The sequence below is a fragment of the Pantherophis guttatus genome, chromosome 4 (assembly GCF_059756535.1).
Source record: "Pantherophis guttatus breed Tessera chromosome 4, ASM5975653v1, whole genome shotgun sequence".
Classification (NCBI taxonomy): domain Eukaryota; kingdom Metazoa; phylum Chordata; class Lepidosauria; order Squamata; family Colubridae; genus Pantherophis; species Pantherophis guttatus.
This window is the reverse complement of record NC_142066.1, coordinates 88,999,928-89,025,377: the sequence shown is the minus strand read 5'-3', so window position 1 is coordinate 89,025,377 and position 25,450 is coordinate 88,999,928. Positions and strand designations below refer to the sequence as shown.

The window sequence follows — 25,450 nt, the reverse complement described above, 5'->3', positions numbered from 1 at the left end:
TTCATACTTTCTTAAGTTGGAAGGAGAGGCGATCCTTACAGAGATATGTGACAGAAAAAAATGCAAAGGAATGCAAAGCAAATATGCAGACCCTTCAAACCAATTGCCATTTTATGCAAATGAAACCACACTTTTATACTTCAAGAACCTCTTCTCTTGTATAACTTTATGGAGGCTTTCCTAGACAGAAAAATAAGTAATGGAAAAAAGAGAAATTGCTTGAAACAAAAACCTAACCTTCCTGAATCCTTTAAACATTTTAAAGGAACTTAGAGGATGGGAAATAAAAATAAGGTTTGAAGGATTCAACTCTGCTGGGTGAAATTTTATTTATTTCTTACTTTATATCTTTATACTTTTATATCCTTATATCATTTCAAGAATCTAAGTGTGAGATGCATGTTGTGATTTGAACCAATCCTAGTTCTTTAATCTATTCATTTCTGCACATTCTAATATTTTCCTTATCACCTTCTCTTCAATAGGAATCTCTCCATTTTTCCAATGTTGTGCAAATAGAATTCTAGCTACATAAATAATTAAATATATATTCTCTTTATTATAGGTTTCCAGTAAAAGTCCTAACAGGAATATTTCTGGTTTCAACTCAATATGTTGTTGTATCATCTTCCAACCATGTCTTAATTTTTCCCCAGTACTTCTTTGCTTCTTCACATGTCTACCACGTATGATAGTAAGATCTAGGTAATTGGTGACACTTCCAACATTTAGCTGATTTATCTTTAAACATCTTTGCCAGCCTCGCAGGTGGTAAATGCCATCTGTAAAACATCTTTTACAAATTCTCTTTATATGCAGTTGATATCGTTAATTTGTAATTCCTAGCCTATTCCTAATGACTGGCTAGGTAGGCATGGCTGGGGGGGGGGGTCATGTGACTGAGTGGGTGTGACATCAAGTTGGCTAGGCCCACCCAGGTTTTTTGATTCCTGGTGTTTTCTTTTCTATGGGAAAAGGGTCTAAATGGCTCCTAGTGTTTCTGACTTAGTTTCTAACTAAGAACTTAGTTTCTGACTTGCCTGATCAGCAGATTTTTTTTTCCTTTTAAAAATATTTTTTCTATAACCACTTTGGCCAAAAAATGCTTTTAAAAATGCTTTTAAAAAATGCTTTGACGATCCCAGCTGAGCCGCGCGATCATCAGAGGCTTTTTATTTTTACTTTTAAAAGCATATATTCGGCCAAAGAGGTTGTAGAAAAAATGCTTTTAAAAATTAAAAAAAAAAGCCTCTGATGATTGCACGGCTCAGCTGGGCAATGGGGGAGAGGCAGGGATTTTTGCTACCGGTTCTCCGAACCACCCACCTCCATTGCTACCGGATCAGGCGATCTGGTCCGAACCGAGAGCATTTCACCCCTGCAATGGAATCCATAACATGCCCTCTGTGTTGGATCTGGTGGAATAGGCAGATGAAATCTGGGAAATAAAGTACCTCAAACAACTTAGTCACATGCCATGAAAGGCTTTAAAAGTCAAAAAGCCTTCATTTATACTTGGAAAAAAACTGGTAATCATTACAGCTCATAAAGCAGAGGTGTAATGTGTGTTCTAACAGAAACACACATAATTGCTTGACCACCACATTTTGCAACAGTTGAAATTTGTGAATACTCTTCAAAGGTAGCCCCATTTATAACAGTAGGATGTAGGCATGCCCAGGGCATAGCCCAGACTTAAGTAGGATCCCTCAATTTAGGAATTGATGCACAATACGAAGTTGTACAAAGCCCGCCTCTCCCTTGTGGCCATGACTCCCACTTACACATTGAATAGAAATTGTAAAGACCCACAGGTTGTGCATATGGTCTGTTGAGATAGTGCAATCCCCTCTATTACCAAATATGATATAATCCCAGAATCAGGGATCTCAAACCACTGACTCTTGCCTAGGTTCAATTGAAGCCTGTGATTCCCATCCAGAATCTCACAGCTTCCAGACATCAGAATAAGATATCCATATTGTTATTTAACTCCCAGGAACACATATGTATAGTTGGGCATCATCAGCATCCCACCTTGCCCCATGGTGATGGATGAGCAAATCCAGTAGGTGTTAAATGGGAGAGGAGAGAGCACCAATCCCTGCAACACTCCACATGGTAAGGGCTGAGAATGGGATCTTTCCTGCTGAATCACCGTTGATTGGAATTGACCCTGGAAAAAGGAAGTGAACTAGCACAACCTTGCTGCCCGTTCGTAATCCTCAGACCTCAATCCAGAATGACACCATGGTTGATAGTATTGAAAGCTGCTGAGAGGTCAAGTAAGCAAGGATGGAAGCACATCACCATTCTGCCCATGCCAGAGATCATCCAGAACTGTGACCAATGAGGTTTTTGTTCCATACCCAGATCTGAATCCTGACTGAAAAGAATCCAGATAATTTGTTTCTTCTATACTTCTCTGAAACTCTTATACAGCCACCTTCTCAATCAGCTCCTTCAAAAGGGGAGATTGGAGACCAATGGTGGGATTCAGCTGTTTGCACTAGTTTGTGTGAACCAGTAGCTAACATCACTGTCTGGCCCCACCCTTCACCCCACCCCTTGCCCTGTCCTCCCAGCCACTTCTCGCATGGCTAGCTTTTTGCCTAGGTTTGACCGGTTGTCAAGGGGAAAATGAATGGAGGCCTGGGGAGGAGGTGCCAGGCTCAGCTGAAGGGTGTAGGCCAGCGGGTGGGCAGTGGGCGTAGAATGGCCAGAGGGCAGAGGGGCGATGCAGGCGGTGTAGGCTCATGGTCCCTGGCTGCCCTGCCCACTGGCAGCCATGGCAGGCAAGGCCCAGCAGCTACAGAGAGTCAGGACGGGGGGGAGGAGCGAGATGCCCTGCCACTCCCTTTGCATGCAAAAAGAGCAGCATCCACCAAGGCAGCTGGAGCAGCAGGCAAGAAGATGCAGGGATGCCACCAGGAACAAGGATGCTCAGGTTTGCATCCATCCAGGCAAACTTTGCTTGGCAATGAGGTTCCACCGGGAAAGAGAAAGAGGGGAGATCCAGCAGGCACTCATAGGCCTGCTGATGCTGATGCTGATGCTGATGCTTGCAAAGAGATCCTCAGCACACTGCAATGACTTCATTGCCCCGGCCTCCCTGGCGCTTTCTTCTACAGCAGTGGTTCTCAACCTTCCTAATGCCGCGACCCTTTAATACAATTCCTCATGTTGTGGTGACCCCCAACCAGGGGTGGGTTCTAAATTTTTTTACTACCGGTTCTGTGGGCATGGCTTATTTTGTGGGTGTGGCTTGGAGGTCATGTGACTAGGTGGGCATGGCTAGCTGGTCATGTGACCGGATGGCCATGGCTATGTGTATAGGGACTACTCAGAGGGCTGAAAAAAGTCATTTCTGACAGGTCCTCGCACTTCGACTGGTCCTCACACTTATGACCATCCTCACATTTATGCCCGTGCAGCATTCTTAACAACCATGTCACTCATTTCACAACTGCTTCTCTTCACCATGGTGACAAGATAGGGCTAAAAACATAAAATGTGAGGACAGTCGTAAATTCGAGGACTGGTCAAAAGTGCAAGGACCAGTCAAAAATAACTTTTTCAGCCCTCTGAGTAGTCCATATGCATAAAAGGATACAGCAATAGAGAGGGATGAAGGAAGGGAAGGGAAATTAGAGTAGGAGTGAGGGTAAGAGAGGGAGGAAGAGAGGAGGAGAAGGAGAAAGGAAGATGAAGTAGGGAGAAGAAGAAAGGGGGGAAAGAGAAAGTAAGAAGGAAAGAAAAGACAGAGGTGGTAGGTTTGAGGAGAAAGATTGCTGTATAATAAAAAAGATGAAATGGAAGAAAGGCAATCCCAAACAAATATAAAGATATTAAGATAAATGAATTGTTAAACTTTAAAGAATAAAAGAGAACAAATATGAATAAATAGCAATAATTAGAAACACACATACAAACATACAATGTATTTTCTTTGAACAGAGTATTTGGCCGGTTCACAAATTTAAACAGTGTTTAGTCATTTCAATTAAATTTACAATTTCTATATTTCCTTTTTGCCATATTTATTCCTCATCTATTTTTTTAAAAAAACCAATATTACCCTTCATCCTCATCTCTAATCTTAATCAAATTCAATTTTTCCCTTCTATTCTATATTATACCCCTTCCCATTGTCATCTATTTTTATATCCATCCTCACATTGGTTAATTATGTAATTATGTAATACAGTTGTTTAATACAAATTCAACATTTTAATATAAATCAATTAATTATATAACTATCTTTTTTGTATATTAATCAATATGAACATGAATATTCCAATTATTTCCATGCAATCCAATTTCTTACAAATCAATTAATTATATTTACCAATAATAATAAACCAAATAATTCCCCCCATATATTCCTCCAAACCACAACTTAACCATTTCTGCTTTCAACACAATATACAATTAATAGTATCTCAATTATTACAATTCCCTAGTTAAATAGAGCTTTTTTTCTTTTGTGTTTTAAAATCTTGAACCTCCTCTTTTGCCCTAAATTTCCCATTGTTTGCAATTTTGCACCTACCTTTTTTGGTGAGGAAAAAGAAAAAGAAATCTCTCTCTGCCTCATTTTGTCACATTGCAGCAAAGACCCTGCTTTACTTTCAGTTTCAGTTTTTCAGCATAGCTAGGGGAAAAAAAATCTGCTCCAGCAATTTACCTCTTTGCAGCTAGCTAGCAACAGAGCCCTCCCCAAAACAGCTGAGAGCAAATCAGCTGAGAGTCCGGAGGCTGTTCAAATCAACTTATGGTAATTAACTTATGCTGAAGCTGAAAGGGGCTGTTTTTTCTATTTTTGCAGGCACCGGTCTACTCATTTGTTTTCTTTTAACACTGATCAGCTGTAGGGTGACCCTTTGAAGCCCCGCGGCAAGAATTTAAACAGTTTTTTTCCTTCTAGCCATCAGCTGGGACTCAGGAGGCAGCAGTAGATTGGGGGTGGGCGGGGTAAGCGAACGGCGAACGGCGATCCAACAGAGGCAGAGGGTGAGGGTGAATGAAGGGGTGGGGGGCGAGAGAGGGCTTTGGCGACCCCCGTGAAATGGCCGTTCGACCCCCAAAGGGGTTGCGACCCCAGATTGAGAACCACTGTTCTACAGCCTTTGCTTTGAGCAAAAGGGGAAGGAGTCACATGGGCCTGTAGAGAGGAGAAGGGAGGGGTGGAGCACTCCAGCTGTTTTCATTGAGGCTCATTTGCAGAGCATTTTAAGCTTTGTCTCTTGGGTTCTCAGGCCCCGGCACTGCAATGGAAATCAGGTTGGAGGGCAGGAATCCTTCATGCATTCATTCATGCACACAGAGGATGTGTTGTATTCCCACAACAGATTAAATTAGAGTAGAATAAACAGCCATCAAGGGAAAGGCAAAGTGTGTTCTCTTCCCCTCAACCCCTTACAAGGGTTTTTAAAACCCCTTTAAGCATGATTTTTGAAGGTTGCCAATACGCTTTACTTGCTGTTTTGAACTGTGAAATGTACGAAAAGTGTAAATGGTAAAATAAGCCTATCACAATTAACACAACAAAGCCAAGTGAGGAGAGGCCAGGCAATGCGAGCCACCTCTCAATGTGAGTGACCACACCCACCCAATCACATGAACACCCAGCCACACCTACCCAGCTGGTCATTAGGGCAGAGAAAAGATAAAGATAAATGATTTGAATCCTACCACTGATCATGGGGTACAGCAATGGCTTCTTCAGGAGGGGATGAATCAAGCCATCTTTAAGGGATATTACATTTTGGTAATATCCCAAAGTAAGCAATCTGTTCTCAGACTATTCTGATTATGATCTTTCCCCCATAAAGATTCATCTTTCCCTCCCCCCCTCCATTATACTGTCCATCTCTGTTCATGAGAGGGGAATTTTGTGTCTTAGTGTGGGAAAATAATTTTACCAAGACAACCAGTTCCTTTAATCAGAGTCATAAAGTTAATCTCAAATTAATATGAAACATATTCCTGAGTGTATGGAAAAAAAATATTCAGACCATTAGGGCTATATGCTATCCCATAATAGTAATTATTTAAAGAAGAACCTTATTAGGATATATCATTTAAAACATGGAAATAAATCCCTGAAAGTGCTGGGTATACATTTGCTTAAGGAAAATTCTAGAACATTTCTAGTTCATGACATATTTGTTTCATATTTTATGGGGTTTTAATTGATGACATTTATGCGTCTTCCTTGTTGGCAACCTATAAAGACTAGAAAAATATTAGCGCGAAACAGTTTCAAATGAAAAGCAAAAATGAATTATCCATTTGTTTAGGTTTGCCTGGTTTTATTTAATAAAGTCAAGCTATCAAAAAGCTTCATCATGCCTATTTTAAAAAACAGCAGTATGAAACCATGATCAATTCATTTGTTTCCAGAATAATGTGCTTTGGAATCCAACATAATGCCAAGTTGGACTTGAAAGGAAGAGATTAAGATCAGGATTGTTAAAAGAAGACAAATATTTGATATTTGAAGAGATGGGTTCTAGCCGGCGGTTAGGTCACACCTATTTGCTAGAACCAGTTGTTAACTTTCTAAGCACTACAGAGAACCAGTTGTTGGAAGAAATCTTGTTCACCCCACTTTACAGGGCTAGGGAAGCCAGGAAGGAAACATTCTGGTGTTGTTTCTAGCCTAATCTTTATTGCCCTGCTTACAGAAACTGCCTCTTGGTTAACCCTTATTACATTGTAACAGCTAAAGGTTCTTGGCAGTACACCCAAACTTACTGTCGCCTGAGCTTCTCTGGAATCCCCCCCCCTTTGCTGGTACTTTGCTGGGGCTTGACTTTCTTAAAGGGGAAGGGTTGTTTTAAGCTTTTTACCCTGCTTGTTGGGAGGAAATACTCCTCTGTTGGAGTTCTTCCAGCTGGGATGCAATGATCAGCACTTTGAAGAAATAATTGAAGAGCTGCCAGAAAGAAATGTTTAATGACAAGGAATCAAGATGAGTGACATTCAGCAAGGCTTCTTGGCTAGCTAGAAAGATTGACATTCAAACGTGAGTTTACATACCCTTTCTCAGTTATTTTGTGGTTTAAAAAACGGTTTTAAAAAACCGGTTTTTTGTAAAGTTTAATTCTGTACTTGGTGATATATAATCCTGTTTATTGATGGGATATTTTTTCCTATTCAGCTTTGTTTGGAAGGGAAAACATTAATCTCTGCTCCTGAAAAGGAACAGGGTTCAGAAATCTGGCTAGTTCCTGTGTCTATTTGTTCTGGTAATTGGTTTACCAAGCAACAGCTACCGTGTTTGCTCTTTTGCTACATTCTAGCACTAATTGCTTTCTTTTCTTCTTTTTTTTTAATTTGATTTATATGCCGCCCTTCTCCGAAGACTCAGGGCGGCTTACAATGTGCTCAGCAATAGTAAGTCTAACTACTTTGTAGTTAGACTTATCTCAAGTATTTACACTTGAGGTTGCCTAGGGTGTGAGTTTTGGCAATGATCCAGACAAGGCTTGTGTTTTAGTTTTAAAAGGATTTAAACTGTTGTGATTTAATTATTTGTATTGTGTTTGAATTTTTTCCTGCCTCCTGGTTTCTTTTTCTATCTGGGGAGGGGGCCTTCCTTCACTGCTTTAGTGGTCCCTGGCACTGTCCTTTTGGGGTGTACTTCCAAGAGGCAGGATGCAAACTTGGCACTGATTTTTTTACTGCCTTTCTGGGGGCCATGTGATCTTTCCTTAAAACTGGATGCTTTCCTTAGGATAACTTGTGAGGTGTGTGAGACCAGCCATGCTTGACAAACTTGGGAGGGCAGAGACTTGAACCTGGGTTGGTTCCCTATATAATTTGTTAATTTGTCTCTTTAGCTCAGCATTTTGTAGACCAAATATGCCCACCCACTTTCTGGAGAGCTTAAATGATCTCTCTGCTAAAGGGTTTCACTTTATGAGCAAGAGTTGGCTGCTGATAGTTATTACTGCATTTTTACTATTTTAATTCCTCAAGGTGCTCTGGCACCCTGCCTGATTTGTAACTCTGGGTTGCAGGTATTTCTAAACTAATGATTGGTATTTAGGGCAGCTTTTTGCAAGCAAAGAAGCTTTTTTATTTTTGAACAGGTAATCCTTGATAGTTCATTTAGTGACCATTCAAAGTTACAATGGTACTGAAAAAGTGACTTATGACCATTTTTCGCACTTATGACCATTGCAGCATCCTCATGGTCACAAGAGGCTGGGCGAAGAGAAGCGCCCCTCGATGTGAGTGACATCAAGTTGGCCATGCCCACCTAGTCACATGACCACCCAGCCACACCTACCTAGCTGGTCATTAGGGCAGAGAACCAGTTGTTAAATTATTTGAATCATATCACTGATTCTAGCTAAGAACATTTAGGAAATTGAAAAACTTGTGTTCAGAATTTTGAATGCTCCAACACTGGAAATTTTTAAGAAGAGATTGGACAACTATTTGTCTAAAATGCTATAGGGTTTCCTGCCTGAGCAAGGGTTGGACTAGAAGACCTCCAACTATGTTATTCTATTCTATTCTGTTTTGTTCTGTTCTATTCTGTTCTGCAACATAACACCCAGACTTAACAATTGTCAATAAAAGACAAAAAATAGTCTGGATAGTGGATGTGGCAGTACCAGGAGATAACAGAACAGAAAAGAAAAAACAGGAGAAAATCACAAAATACAAAGACTTGCAAATAGAATTAGAATGACTGTGGTAAAAGAAATGTTTTTGGTCGCAACTGCTGTTGTGCTTAATAAAATAAAAATAAGCCAACACATGAACCAAACAAGTGCAGGAATGGGGAAAATGGGTTATCAATGAATAGAAACAGGTAACCATTTTAAACTTTATTCAGGAAATATTCAGGAATAAACTTGAGAAGATCTCAGAAGTTTCTGTTATTGCAGAATGCGGTAGCCAGACCTCTTACAGATATGGTGGCTCAAAAATAAGAAACCATGTAAATGATGTGAAAGGAAATCTTGGGATTCATTTTGAAGGAAGCATTAGTCATTCATCTTTGTATATCTCTGCTGAGCAAGTGTGGCTGATTATTGTTTCAATAGTTGTATAGACAAAAAGCCAGTTGGTGGAGATGCATCTTGACTTGTTTTCTCTCTCCCTTGAAAAACTGAATTCTAATTTTCCCTAGTATTAATTATTCCTTTACAGTACATAAATATATTTCTCCAGGAGTTTTCTTTGTATTCAGGTTGTAAATTGTTCCACAAAATTCAGAAAATATCAGAGGTTGACTACACATAATTACATTTTGATTGGGCATAAAGGTTAGAAAGTGTCAACAGGTACACTTGCATTAAAATACAAACTGAACAATTTTTCTATGTCTGTAAGTACATTCTTACATTCTGTGCTATAGAAATTAGTGAATAATTGTTGGAATTGCTTTTTTCTTCTTTTTGTTCTGAATTACTATTCTTTTACCAGCTGTGCCACAAAATATTATCTAGTATAATATCTAGTATTATCTAGCAGGGCTACCTGGCTTACTTCTGATTCCGAAGATACAATTATATATCAGAACATTTTGTTTCAGGGGGAGTTATTTCTGAATAAAAGTACTAATATAATCTGCAGTGTTAAAATCAATTTGTTTTGGTGAACATTCATAGTAAAAAAAAAAATAACAACTTACTAAGTGCCCTATGAAGGAGAGGGGCTAGAAAAATAGTGTAAAAGATGACAACTACTTTATCCAATTATAGAATCTAATTAAGGTTTCAAAAATATTATGGCACAACTGAAACTTGGAATTGTTCTTTTTCATTAGCTATTAATAAATACTAATTAGTCTATTGAGATTGAAAGCAGCCATTTATTGTCACCTATGATTCAATCAATTTAATCTACTTTATAATTGAGTTTATATAAACATTTTGATCTAATTCACAAAAGACTATTTTCTAAAAATAGCAAGTACATACAATGTTTCATCAAACATTTGGCCTATTATTTGACTTATAACCATGACCTCCAAATTATACAAAAACCCATGGAAAAGCAGGGTAAATACTAATGCTGTTGTTGAAAATTCTGTCCTGTTCTCTGGATAAAGTGTAATAAAATCAGTGAACTTTGCACAAGTGCTGGAGATATTCAATCCAGATATCCTGGCAGCAACATGTCACTAATTTTGATTGATCTGAAAAATCTAAGCAGGTTTGCATCTTATTACTTCAAATGGAGAACACCAGAATATTTTAGAAGAAGGCAACTGCAACCCATTTCCATAAAGTTACCAAAAATAATGTAAATATGTCCATTAGGTCATCAGGAGTCAAACTTGATTTAAGGAGGCTATAATTTGCTATTGCCTGAGCAGCATGGTGGAGCTCTCGCCTCTCAATCAGGAGGCTGTGAGTTCAATCTTAGATAGTGGTAGATATTTCTCTCTCTGGGCACAAAGAGAAAATATCTGCTGTGAGCTCCATGTAGGTGTCAGGAAGGACATCTGGCCAGTAAATGCTCAACTCCAATTGCTCTGACTCCACCCTGTAAGAGATTACACAGTTGTTAACAGGGGAAAAAAAGATGATACTGACTATTAATATGAATATCTTACTGATATCCTACTTGCATTACTAATGTTTCAGAACTTGATTGGCTGTATATCAAAATAATTATGGTTATATTTGGCATTCTGATAGTACAGATCCACCTATAGGTCTGTTTGGGAATATGTATAGATTTGGCAAAAGCCATTGTAGCCATCAACACATAAAAATTTTACAGCAGGGCTCTCCAAAGTGATTAATATCGGCCTGCAAGAGTCACTGGGACTATTCATTTTTGTTGTTGTTGTTATCATTCCTAGTGCTATTAAAGTAATATTTATTAAATTATTTATTTTCCTATAATAAATGTTTGGAGGTCACAATGAACAATCTGAAACATCATGAAGGGGTCAATGTACTTAAGAGTTAGGAGAGCTCTTTTTAGAGACAGAGAGAAAGATGCAGTATAAATAGTTTTGAAAGAATTCTAGTTCTGGGGGAAGCTTTATTTTGTTGCTTCTGCTAAAGACTATCACCTTTTTCCAGTCTAGTGACTCTACAATTCCCACTATGGGCAACATGGGGGAGGAACCGGGAGGTTAGCTGCTAAAGCATGTTTGCAGTAGCTCCTCTCAGTTTTATTTTCTTTTATCAACTTTTAGTACTCCCACTGGGTTCTTTGGATGAGATAAAAGTGAAGACCACAACACAGATAAAGGTTTTTATGCCTGGGACTGATAAGACATGGGAAAAAGAAAGAAATGCCATGGTACCAGCCTGGGAGCTCTCCTGCCTGTGAAAACTGCAAAACAACCAAGAATTGAGGAGCACTTTGCTGGAAAGAGAACTGTAAGTAAAACTAATGCCCCCCCCCCATCCCAACAAATTTGAGGTGTTAGAACGGGACATTAAAATAGAATTGAAAAAACAACAGCTATTAGACTTTCCCGATCTTGGGGGGGGGAGGAGCAAAGTTACATCTTGTATGGAGTCTGAGATGAAGGCTAAAAAGGCTAAGAACAGCAAGTTATTCAGAGTACGGAGAGCTTATCATGGAAAAATACAACTCAGTTTATGGCAAAGCAATGCCTTCTCACAGCGCAAACTGTTGTTTCAATATTTGAGCAGTTAATAGCCATAAAACATGATTTGGAGACACTGAGAAAAGATATAAATGTTTTTCTTCAAGCACAAGATCTGGGTCCATGCACCCCCACTAAAGACCTTGCAGCAAACTTGGTTAAATCCCATACTCTGGATAAGACTGTGGACAAGGAGCAAAGAGCCAATAAAGCATCTCCCCTCCCCCAATTATATCAATTACATTGTTCACTACAAACACAACAGATTGCTCTTAGAATCCATATGAACAGACTTAATTATGGACATGTGTATTACCAAGAGTGTAATACTAAGTTCTTCATTGCCAATGTGGGCAAATTGATTTCTGTGCTGCAGAGTGGCTCCCTGAGGCCCCAAATTGGAAGTGGATTCAAGCAGTCCACCATACCATTGATGCTATTTAAGATGAAGGCATACCTAGTCTCCTTTCAAATCTTTCCCATCAGAGTTTTCTGTGAGAAAATAGTTAAACTCTTAATTATTAACATGCAAGCTCCCAAAGTTGCTGTCTCTTCCTTATTTTCAACCTTGGGAAAGCGAGAGAAAGAAAGCGGGAGTCAGCTAGCCTTATTCGGTGAAAATGTACTTAACAATACAGAAGCTGTCCTCATTAATGCTTTTGGCCCTCTACAAAGGAAAGAACAAGACAGCATACTATTCAAGTTAAAAAATTTAAAGAAATCCTTATTTATTTATTTATTTATTTATTTATTTATTTATTTATTTATTGGTTCAATTTATAGGCCGCCCTTTTCCGGAGTCTCAGGGCGACTTACAATGCGTTAAGCAATAGCCTTCATACTTTTGTATATACCTACTTAGTAGGGCTTTCGGAGGGCCCCCCCAAGCAGTGTTCTTTTTTATACAAAGTCAGCTTATTGCCCCCACAAACCGGGCCCTTGTTGGTCACAATCTACACAGCTAGGTCGCTTATAGATCTGGCCTCCCCAATAATTGAGCCTCTTCCCCCCATCAGAGGGCAAGGGATTGCATGAATATGAGATCATGGAAAACAAAAGCCAAGATCCACAGAGGCCAATAGATGTTCAGGTAGAGATAGAGATGCTATCATCCTTATACGAATATCCTATGATACCTTCAGCACTAAACCAAGAGATCGAGAGAGGACCCACATCAGTGCCACTATTTCAAAGTTGAATGCAGCATGACCTAACAACTCCTTGCCCTACATCTCAAGAGGAGGCACCTAAAAGGCAAGCTCTGTTAGCTGGTGTTAAAGCCTCTTACTCCAAACAAGTTCCTCAGGAGTCTACCCAGGACTTAGATGAGACTTTTTAGAGAAGGCCAATTTTGTTCATGACGACATCTCAATCCAATGTAACAACCTTACAACTTCCCTTTGTATAAATCATATTTCCTGATGAGCTGCAAATGATGACCCTCTTACCCTTATAACCTGGAATATAGTGGGTTGGACTGTCCCATCAAAAATCAACTCTTTTTTGATTATATATCACAATTCGACATCCTCTTCTTATAGGAAACCTGGGCCTCTGCAGAGATACAGTTAGATGGTTATTGGGCTAACTCTATCCCAGCTGTCCCAAGTAAGGTGAATGGGAGAGCCAAGTGTGACACTAGTTAATACATCCCTGCAATTTAAATGTGTATTACTGCCACCTTTTCAGCCATGGGTTGTAACTATCTTACTCTTATCTAAACAGGTGGAGATTTTGCTTTTTAATATCTATATTCCTCCACTTAATAAGAATAATTTGATCAACAATATTTGGGACTGCATAGAAGATTTTATCCTTGGATGCTCAGACAAATACCCCACAATGGTAATAATTAAAGGGGGGATTTAAATGCTAGGATGGGCCCAAACAAACAAGCATTATTTAATCAATTTAAGAACCATTATGATGAGAATGCACCAGGAGAACCCCTATATTCCAGACAATTTCAAGACCCCAAAGCAAATTGGGTAGGTTTGTGTGTAAGACAGACGATTACACATTTGGACCTATGTATCCTTAATGGTTCCACACGTGGCAATTACCCAGCAGAATATACTTACTAGGGAGTAGGAAGAAAATCCACGGTTGATTACTGGATAATATCATATGACTTCCTGAAGTTCTTACAGAAGATGGAGGTAGACTCGTGATTGGAAAGTGATCACGATCCAGTAACCTTTATTCTTACAGTACACCAGAAATTTTTAAGGGCTGACTTCAATCTACCTACCCAGGTTAGAAGGCCAAAATACTCAGGTAAAAATTAAATGGACTGAGGAAAATGCAAAGGAAGTTACTAAATGGATGTTAGCTCCAGAAACCAAGGAACTACACACATCTCTACTAAGAAGTAAGTTTAAAGGATCATACTTAGAGGGGTTTGAAACTTTAATTACAAATTTGAAATCAGTTCTTATCAACAGAATATTGGCTCACTCCAAAAAGCCAGCTTTAAAGATTAAAAAATGGTTTGATAGAGATTGTGAGCAACTGAAAATGATATATAACAAGGATACAGGAAAAGTAAAAATGCCCCTTCTGAGGATCATACTCACTATTTAAAGTAGTTTATTTAAAGCACAATGTAAGACCCTTCTAAAAGAAGAAAAGCGCAGCTCTGAAGGAGTCTTGGCATAGATTAACTGCATCAGTCAAGACAAAAAATGCATCCCTTTTTTGGTACAGATACAGATTAACAGAGTTGGAAGGGACCTTGTAGGTCATCTAGTCCAACCCTCCACCCAAACAGGAGACCCTACACCATTTCTGACAAATGGCAGTCCAGTCTCTTCTTGAAAGCCTCGAGTGATGAAGCTCCCACAACTTCCGAAGGCAAGCTGTTTCATTAGTTGATTGTTCTCACTGTCAGAAAATATATTCTTATTTCTAGGTTAAATCTCTCCTTGATCAGTTTCCATCCATTATTCCTTGTCTGGCGTTCAGGTGCTTTGGAAAATAGCTCCCTCTTCTCTGTGACAGCCCCTCAAATATTGGAACATTGCTATCATATCTCCCCTGGTCCTTCTCTTCACTAGACTACCCATGCCAGTTCTTGTAACTGTTCTTCATATGTTTTAGTCTCCCATCCCCTAATCATCCTGGTTGCTCTTTTTTGCACTTTTTCTATAGTCTCAACATCTTTTTTATGGTGTGGTGGCTAAAACTGGATGCAGGGTGTGGTCTTACTAAGGCTTTACAGAGCGATATTAGTATCTCACTTGATCTTAATTGTAATGCAACTTAGCATTGCATTGGCTTTTTTGGCTGCTGCCACACACTGTTGGTTCATATTTTACTGGTTGTCCATTAAGATTACAAGATCCCTCTCACAGTTACTGCTATTAAGTCTGATTTCACCCAGTCTATGGTTTTTCTTGCCTAAGTGTAAAACTTTACTTTTCTCTACATTGCATTTAATTTTGTTAAATAGAGTCCAGTGTTCAGCCATCTGGATTTTGAGCCTATCTTCTAGATAGGGGTCTGCAACCTTAAACACTCAAAGAGCCATTTGGACCCATTTCCCACAGAAAACAAAATACCGGGAGCCACAAAATCTGGGTGGGCATGGCCAACTTGACATCACTTACTCCCACATAACCACCCCAGCCATGCCTACCCAGGTATTGTGGCTTCAGGTGTTTTCTTTTCTATGAGAAACAGGTCTCTCTCTCTCTCTCCCCCTCCCCCTCCCCCTTCCCCTCCCATCTCTCTCTCCCTCTCCTTCCCTCCCTCCCTCCCATCTCTTTCTCTCATCTCTCTCTCCCCATCTCTCTTTCTCTCTCTTTCTCCCTCTCTCTCCCTCTCCCTCCTTTCCTCCCTCCCCGGGCACCCCAAAGATACTTGACAGGCAAAGTACAGGACGACACCCCCCCCCAATCCATCACCAAGGCAGCATCCGTTGAATCCTTGCAAAACTGGACAAAGTCCAGGGGGACAGAGCCGAATAGAGCTGAATCTGTCTCTCTCTCTTTGTCTCTCTTGCTGCCCAACTGTAGCAGGAAATGGCGGGCAGCTACTTCTGGCTTTGTTGATGCAGGACACGCAACCTGCTCTTCACCCCGAGAGAGAGTTGCCAGGGGAGAGTGGGCAGGGAATGGGCTCCAAGAGGAGGAGGGGATCCAGTCTCCCCATTGTGAAGCACGCTTTCACTGTGCTGCACAAGGCGCTGCAAGAGCATCAGGCAGGCCACGGAGGGAATATTGGGTCTTCCCCCCACCCCACACCAAAAGGAAACCCAGCCAGACTTCTCTGAAACCCCCCTACCCTATCCTTGTTTCCTGCTCCCTGCTCCCTGCCCCTTATCCCCCACTCAATCCCACTTTGGGACAGAGGAGCACACGCTAGAAACATTTGTTGGGGCAACATGCTCGGCCCGCAACTCTCCACCCTTCTCCAGGCTCAGCTTTCTGTGGAGGGGGGAAGCAGCCCTGATGCCTTTGCTGCCCCCCCCCCGGCCCCAGCCATTGCTGCCCAGCTTCCTCAAAGGCATGGCACATTTAAAAGCTGGCAACTTGCGTTGGAGGTGCCGAACAATGGGATAGCTGCGAAAACCAGGCCAGACCTCTCTACCAATGGGTTCAATTGGGTAAATTTTTTCCCCCTTTGGGAGCTTTAAAAAAATAGTTAATTGGGGTTTTTTTTAGTTGTTCTTTTTTTAGACCTAGCCATTTAAAGTTTAGGAAGTTTTAAATTTAGCTGCTATTATATAAAAATAAAAATAAAATAAAATAATATTCGTGCAGCTTTCTGAGATTTAGTGTGTTTCTGTAGTGTTTCACTCTAACTACACAATCACACAAAATCTCACAAAGCTGTATGTGGAATTTTGTGTGTAAAGTGTGAAAGTTGGTTTTTTGGGCTTTTTGTGGCTGTGTGAGGTTCCTGCTTGTTGCAGGGGCCATTTTGGGTCTAGCACAGCTGCTTTTACATTGTGGGTGAGCCAGTTGTGTTGTGTTGTGTTGTGTTGTGTGTGTATAAAGTGTGAAAGTTGGGTTTTTGGGCTTTTTGTGGCTGTGTGAGGTTCCTGCTTGTTGCAGGGGCCATTTTGGGTCTAGCACAGCTGCTTTTATATTGTGGGTGAGTCAGTTGTGTTGTGTTGTGTTTTGTAGGTTAAAAAAGAGCAAAGAAGTGACATTGACTTGGGCACACCCACCTGACCAACAAGCCACGCCCTCCCAGTCACCTTACCACCAAGCCATACCCACTAATTAAGCCACGCCCACAGAACCAGTAGCAAAAAGTTTTAGATTTCACCCCTGAATAGAAGCAACAACAACTGATGAATGGCCTGACCTTGACTCTGTTGTTAGAAGATGACTGAAAAATCTGAGAACATTCAAAGGTCTATTTTTTTAATAGAAAGATACTTTATATAATTTGTATTAAATCACTATAAAATGGATCTAGAGATGTATGAAGAAATATTGTGCATGTTAAAAAGTCTGCATGAATAGTTAAGATATTTCTGCATGAATAGTTAAGACAAAGAGACGAAGGGATTGTTTGAAGATACAGAAATGAATGTAGAAGCTACTCAACAATTGGGGGGAAAAGAGGAACACGATACTCAAGAAATAGATGAGAAATTAGAAAAAACAAGAGAAGGGGAAAATAAAAATGAGAAGCAAGATGTTAAGAAGAAAGAGGAGAAAAGATTAACAAGTAGAAAACAATTACATAACCTCTTAATTTACAATGGTATAGAGAGAAAAGAGAAAAACCTCTTTAAAAACAAAAACAAAAGGAAGTCTTGTGGATGAGTGTTCAAACAATGCATCAGAAAGAGACAAAAGGCACTGTAAGATATAAAACCCCCAAATGATTTACTCACAATGCGAAGACAAGTCTGGTTCACAATTCAAAGTTTTATTTCAAAAAGTGTTTGCAAAGGCGGCCTCCAAGTCTCTTCCTGTGGATTGAGTACAAGGAAAGCAAAGCACAATATTCAATCCATACATTTTATACCCTCTCCACAATGCACATTACACTTAAGATACTCCCCCCTAACCCCCTTATTCTACTAAGTCATTTCTTTAAGTCATTCTATCTTCTGAAGGGTCATCATGACAATTTCTCTGGAGGAACAGATATCTTATCTTGTTTACTAGTAGCTTCATCCTGGGCGGATGTTCCTATCTAATTGAATTGTGGCCTTGCCTTGGGTGTATGTTCCTGTTTTCCAAGAAACATTTTTAGCAAGTTATCACGTACTGTTTTACTGAGTACTGTCTGTAGTAAGTTTTCCAACAATAAGAACATCATAGTTTTTTATACATTACACACTTTATAAAAGAGTAACTTATTATTCATTTCCTTCAGCACCAAAGGGAAAGATTAGTAGACATAAAAAATCAAAAAGAGATACAAGATTCTAAGAGAGAGAGATAAAAGACTGACCAAAAAGTCAATAAATGATGGAATTTTAGAAAGGCCAAGAAATGATGGATAATGAGAAAATATATTAATAAAATGGGAAAATACCATAGCCCCAATAAGTTTAGGTTAGTAGATGGTAAATTAACAGTAGGCAACTTAATTATAGCATTAATGTTAACAGTATGTTAAAATATATTGTGAATTTAAAATATTAAGGATTGGAAATGGTGGGGATTTTGAGATATACTCCCGTGATGGATTGAATATTGTTAAAAATTGGTGTCATTACTAATCCTATATATTTGGAATATTGATGCTATAGTAGAATAATGAGTGATTTTTAAAATATGGAAGGATAATATTTACTAAGGAATAACAAACATGGTGCAAAGAAATGTTATTTATGCTTAAATGAATCAATGGGAAAATGTAAAAAGAATATGAAATGAGGTTAGTAGTGTTCAAAGTTGGAAAATTAGATCTTCACATGTTATTTGTATTATTGTTGTTAATGTTGTATAAAAAAGACTTGACCCAATCAATGCACTGTCCACAAAATATGTATGTTTATATTGGGAAAAAAATAAAAAAAATATATAAAAAAAGAATGGCCCACAAGTTCTCAATAGGGTTTAGGTCAGGTGAAGAAGGGGGACATCAATTAACATAGATGGACTGAATTCGGAAATAAAAAGGAAAAGAACTTTTAATAAATTGGAAAAACTAAAGCAGGATATAATTTGTTTACAACAAGTTCACATTAAAAGACAACATAAATTTTTTTGGGGAATATCCTAAAATGCGGAAACTATATGCCTTGCTTACACATCAAAGTAAGAGAGGCGTTGTATTGTATATTAAGGAGGTAATTGTCAGCCTCAGCTTTGCCTGCTTCAGCTGCCATAAGAAACGGGGGAGGGATTAGTTATGGGGTGAAGGGTGGGAAGATGCAGGAGGTGTTTTTTTTTCCTTGTAGGACGTGTCTTCATAAGAAACGAAAGTGAATCTTCAAAGGGGACGGCTGACCAACTGCCCTACATTCCTGATGAATGACGCTGCCAGACGTGATGCCACCTGACCTTTGGAAGACCTTTGGATTGGCTGATGATCAATGGACACGGGGGGGGGAGAAGCTTAGTAGATGCATTTCACGCATTTTGCTCACTTCCAGCTTTACCTGGGTTGCGATCATTTCATATTCAGTAAAAGTACTAATCTCTTCAAAATGTTTGAGTTTGGGTTTTCCTTTCCTGGATATTGAAGGAAGCATACCTGACATTAAGCTGGAAGTCACATCCAGTCATCCCGGACAAAAACCGAGGGGACTGTAAATCCAAATTATGTCAGATTGAGGGAGTGATGGAGAAGAGAAAATGGGGGCAGCCAGTTCAATGGCAGCCGCCCTCCAAATGGAGAAAGAGACTGCAGAATGGTTGGAACGACTCGGTTTAGAGCCAGAGGAAGCTAGATGGTCGAAAGGAGTGGGGAGACTGCTGGACTGGGGAGAGGACCCCCGGGGAGTGACGACTTCCAGACCCCATAAAAAGGAGGCAGTGTGGATGCAAGAGCAAAAGGAATGTCTCATGATAGAACAAGCCTTGCAGCTTATCCGTGTAGAAGAAAGCAGAAAAAACCGTGAGTCTTTTGGAATTCCTGTGGAGAAGGGGGGAGCAGGCCCCAGGGGGGAGCCAGAAGAGACAGCCTGCGGGGGAGAGAAAGAGTTTGAGGAGGAAACATCCCAGGCTTCAGCAGCTTGAGGGAGAGATGCAGCTGGCCAGAGAACCCCAGCCTTGCAGGGCCCCCCCCGCAGACGAAAAAAGCCAAAAATCCCCCCCCTTCCTGGGAAGTTTGATGGGAATCCTAAAGCCTTGGGATTTTTCCTGACTCAAGTGTGGAACCACATGCAGGATTGGGGGGAGGACTACGAAACAGAGGCGGCTAAAATCAGAAGCGTCGCGAATGCCCTAGAGGGAGTAACTGCTGAGTGGATGGTTGTCCTCCATAATAACAACTCCCTCTTGCTGAGAAATTACAACAAGTTCATGAGGGCCCTTAGGAGGCTTTTTGAAGACCATTTAGCTGAAAGAAAGGCGAGACTCAGAATGAAGAGCATTCAGCAGGGCCGCAGGCCGGTGGCAGAGTATATCCAAGAGTTTCGTGAACTGGCACCCTATATGACAGGCTGGTCAGAGATGGCTCTTTTGGAGAGTTTCAAGGATGGGTTGAATGAAGAGATATATCGAGACTGCAGAAGCATGGGGGTCCCCAATGATTTGGATAGTTGGTACATAGTAGCTGAGGATGTAGAGATCGAGCTGAGATGGAGCGAACTCTGAGGAAGGTGGATGGGGGACCAGTCATCCTCTTTCCACCGCAAGGAGGCACCCAAGATGACTGGCGGGAAGACCGAATTCAAACCCAAGTCAAAGCCCTTCACCTGTTTCAAATGTGGGAAGGAGGGTCACCGGGCTGCTGAATGTTTCTCCAAGCCACCGCCAAAAGCTACCGGGGCCAACCAAAAGAAAGGCGACAAAAGACCCGCCAAAACCCGCAGCACCGCCCTGAAAGGAGAAGTCGTTGAGTTCACTCCCCAAAACCAGGGTGAGTTGGGAACTCTGACCAACGATGATGACAGCAAGACAGACTCCGACTCCGACACCGACGATCGGGTGAGTCACACGGAAGAACCCTTACTCATCCCTGTAGAAATAAGGGTGCCCTCCACAGGGACTCAAGTGCAATTGTTAGCCCTGTTGGACTCGGGGTGCACTAGGTGCATAATTAGCCCCAAAGTAGTGGAGGAAATGGGACTGAGACTAAAAACTTTAAAAAGACCCATTGCATTCTGTCAATTAGACGGGTCGATTGCAGGAGGGGGCCCAGCTAGCTTTATGACCGAACCCCTTGAACTGCAGATGGGGAATCATGTAGAAAATCTCAGATTTATTGTAGCCCCTGGGATGGAGAGACCCCTCATTCTAAGACTGCCCTGGCTTCGAAAATGGAACCCACAGGTAAATTGGAAGACAGGGGTCCTGCGCATCCACACGGCAGAACCAACTCCGGAAAAGGAAAGGCCCCCCGCTGAGAGACGACATAAAATCAGAAAGGGCGGCAGTAGTCATTAGCCATATTGAGGGAGAAGAGAAAATTCCAAAGGAATATTGGGATCTCAAGGAAGTTTTTAGCGAAAAGGCATCGGATGCTCTACCTCCCCACAGAGCCACCAATTGCACCATTGAAAGCCTTCCTGGGGTGAAGCTTCCCAAACCAAAAATTTACCCCATGACACCTCGAGAATTGGGGGAATTGCGAAATTTTATTGACAAAAACTTAGAACGGGGATTCATCGAACGAGCCAAACCCAAGGTGGCGGCGCCAGTAATGTTCCGCGAAAAGAAGGATGGATCCTTTCGTCTTGTAGTTGATTATAGAAATATGAACGCGATTTGCGTAGAAAACATCTACCCCCTCCCACTCATGAAGGACATGTTAGCCCATTTAGGGAAGGGAAAAATTTTCACCAAACTTGATTTAAGAGAGGCATACTACCAAGTGAGAATAAAAGAGGGGAATGAATGGAAGACAGCATTTAATTGCCCTCTGGGATGTTTCCAGTTTAGAGTACTCCCTTTTGGACTACAGGGAGCCCCGGCTGTATTCATGCAGCTGATCAACGAAGTATTGCATGAGCACCTGTATAAGGGGGTGTTGGTCTATTTGGATGACATTCTGATCTATTCTGACAACATGGCCGAACATGTAAAGTTGGTACGGACGGTCTTGAAGAAACTCAGAGCAGCTGAACTCTATGCCAAGCTTTCTAAATGTGAATTTCACCAAGACAAAATCAACTATCTTGGATATCGTATCTCGCATGAGGGAATAGAGATGGACCCTGAAAAGGTCCGGGCAGTGCTGGAATGGGCCGCACCGCGCACCCGTAAACAGTTACAGAGTTTCTTAGGGTTTGCTAACTTTTATAGACAATTTATCCCCCCTTTCGCGAAAATCGCACTACCAATTACAGACTTGCTAAAAACCAAAGGGGAAGTTAAGCCCAAACCCTCGAAACCACTAGAATGGACTATGGACTGTCAAGCCGCTTTCGAAAAATTGAAATGACTTTTTGCGGCTGAACCTGTGCTCAAACACCCCGACATGGAACAACATTTTGTAGTACAGGCTGACGCCAGCGACGTAGCTGTAGGAGCAATACTCTTGCAAAAGAATGAAAACGGGATATTACAACCCTGTGCTTACACGTCCCGTAAACTGTCGGAGACAGCAAGGAGATGGGCCATATGGGAGAAAGAGGCGTTTGCAGTCAGATGGGTGCTGTTGACATGGAGACAATTTTTAGAAGGGGCGAAACACCCTTTCGAAGTGTGGACTGATCATAAGAATCTAGAAGCATTAAAAACACCCAGCAAACTATCACCAAAACAGGCTCGTTGGGCCCAACATTTCAAGTGATTCAATTTCACTCTACGTTACCTTCCTGGTGGAAAAAACTTCATGGCAGACGCACTTTCCAGATTGCCGCAGTACAACAGCATCAAAAAGGAAGTGGTTCAACCAATGATCCCCTTGACACAATTGGCGACACCTGTCACTACCAGAGTGCAGAGTAAAACCGAACCAGAACTCTCGGGGGATTTACTCGAAAATTTGCGAGAAGCACTAAAAACTGACGAGTGGTTTAAGAACCACTCGAATGAATGCACACTTCGTGATGGCCTAGCTTGGGTTGGATCGAAATTGTATGTTCCAACCACTTTAAGGACAACCGTATTGACATATGCTCATGATGCCAAGGCCGCAGGACACTTTGCGTTTGTCAAGACTCTACATCTTGTTAAGAGACAATTTTGGTGGCCTGCACTAAAAAAAGACATAGAGGCATATGTGGCTAGCTGTCCAGTATGTGCCTCCGCTAAAAGACCTCCAGGAAAATCCCCTGGATTACTGCAAAATGTAGCTAGACCAAACGCCCCATGGAAGGAAATATCTATGGATTTTATTGTGGACTTACCAGAGAGTGAGGGCTGCACTGTCATTTGGGTAGTAACTGATTTGTTTTCCAAACAAGTACATTTCATCCCTTGCTCGAAGATCCCTTCAGCAAAAACCCTCGCAAAACTGTTTATTCGGCAGATTTACCGACTACATGGATCTCCGAAAAGAATAATTTCTGACAGGGGTGTGCAATTTACTTCCAGTTTCTGGAAAGAGTTTTTGAAATTGATAGGCTCCGCACAGGGGCTAAGTTCCAGTCACCACCCTCAGACAAATGGGGCCTGTGAAAGAACCAATGGGGTGCTCGAACAATACCTGAGGTGTTACGTAAATTACCAGCAAGACAATTGGGTAGACTTGTTGCCATTTGCAGAAGTGGCATATAATAATTCCATACACAGTAGCACCGGATTCACCCCTTTTAAGGTCGCATCAGGCCAGGATTTCGTACCCATTCCCGAGCTACCACAAGATGATCCCCAAAATCCCTCCTTGATGGATTGGATTGAACAATTAAAGAGCACATGGGCAGTGACTCGGAAGGCATTAGATGAGGTACATCGGGCTCATAAGGCGCAAACCGATAAGAAAAGGTCCCCAGCTCACCTTTATAAAGTGGGAGATAAAGTCTATTTATCTACCAAATACTTACAGACTACCCAGAAGTCCAAAAAGCTGGGGCCTAAGTATGTGGGACCATTTCGTGTGATTAGACTGATTAATCCAGTAACAGTTGAATTGGAATTGCCAAAAACGTTGAGACGTATACATCCTGTATTTCATGTTAGTTTATTGAAACCTGAACACTCGTCTCCCCTAAGGACTGACCAAAGCACCCCTCCAATTCCCATTCTCATAGAGGGGGAGCAACATTTTGAAGTTAAAGAAATCTTGGACTCTAGAAAACACCATGGTAAAGTCCAATATCTGATTGCCTGGAAACATTTCCCTTTGTCTCAGGCTGAATGGGTGAATAAACGGGATGTCTGAGCTCCCAAGAAAATACAGCAATTCTATACCAAATACCCAGATAAACCTTAATTATTGTATATATTCTGTTTCTCTCTCTTTTCTTTCCTCTTATTTAGGAATAACGTCTCTTCTGCAAGAGGGGCCGAATGTCAGCCTCAGCTTTGCCTGCTTCAGCTGCCATAAGAAACGGGGGAGGGATTAGTTATGGGGTGAAGGGTGGGAAGATGCAGGAGGTGTTTTTTTTTCCTTGTAGGACGTGTCTTCATAAGAAACGAAAGTGAATCTTCAAAGGGGACGGCTGACCAACTGCCCTACATTCCTGATGAATGACGCTGCCAGACGTGATGCCACCTGACCTTTGGAAGACCTTTGGATTGGCTGATGATCAATGGACACGGGGGGGGGAGAAGCTTAGTAGATGCATTTCGCGCGTTTTGCTCACTTCCAGCTTTACCTGGGTTGCGATCATTTCATATTCAGTAAAAGTACTAATCTCTTCAAAATGTTTGAGTTTGGGTTTTCCTTTCCTGGATATTGAAGGGAGCATTCCTGACAGTAATAAAGGCCAAACCAATTTTCATGGATGAGGAAAGAAGGATATTAATGGTGGAGATAACAATGAACTATAAACAAATTCTTTTAGTGGTGATATATGTATCAAATGATAACCAAGAAGACTTCTTTTTTATTATTATTAAAAAGTTTTATAAGAAATACAAACAATTTTCTCCCCCCCACCCTTCCCCTTCCCCACATAAATTATACATTTTCTTATACATAAGAAATCCTCCATATACATGTTTCCCTTAAAGAAAGCATTAAAATAAAACATTTTAATTATATTCGGAGTTGCTCTTCTCCTTCTTCCCTCATTCCACAACAAACCTTCTTCTCCTCCTCCTTTCTTTCCCATCCCTCCCTCCTCTTCCCTCCTACCTCTTCTCCCACCTCATCCTACTTCCTTTCCCTTTCCCCCACTTCTCTCTTCTTTTCCCCCTTCTCGCCTTCACTCCTACTCCTGTCCCCTTCCCTTCCCTTCCTCCTCTCCTTTCTTCCATTCCTCTCCCTCCCTCTCCTCTTCCTACCCCCTCCTCCTCTCTCCTTTCTAACTTCTTTGCTGTGAAATATTTTCCTCCTTTAGTATCTGAGCAACTCCTATATTCTAGAATACACTTTCTTCTGCTAAAACATTCATCACTTTCCCCCCTCCCTTACCCCCCCTCCCTTACCCCCCCTCCCCACCCCACCCCTGACTTCCCAGAGCAAAAACAGGGTATAGCATCTAACAAACATATGCTAAAATAAACTAACAAATTATAAAGTTCAAAGCTCCCACATGTTCTTTAACTCCCTTTGCTCCAATTCAACAACCTCCCCTTTATAAATTCTCAATACCAATTAAATTAAATTCATTCTTCCTACTTATATAGAAAAAAAGAAAAAAAACCTTTTTCTTAATGCATAATC

General features: G+C 41.0%; 1 long non-coding RNA gene across 3 annotated transcripts in view; it reads left to right on the top strand.

Annotated features, from left to right (window-relative positions):
- The window catches only part of LOC148114220 (uncharacterized), a 79,395-nt gene that overhangs the window by 30,279 nt on the left and 23,666 nt on the right, over nt 1-25,450 (top strand). The window contains exons 2-3 of one of the 3 annotated variants that reach the window (XR_015733924.1): nt 11,177-11,363; nt 24,100-24,476. This is a non-coding gene — a long non-coding RNA (uncharacterized LOC148114220). Of the gene's footprint in view, nt 1-11,176; nt 11,364-16,725; nt 18,637-24,099; nt 24,477-25,450 lie in introns of those variants that run through there. The other 2 variants (XR_015733925.1, XR_015733923.1) reach the window with 2 other exon arrangements.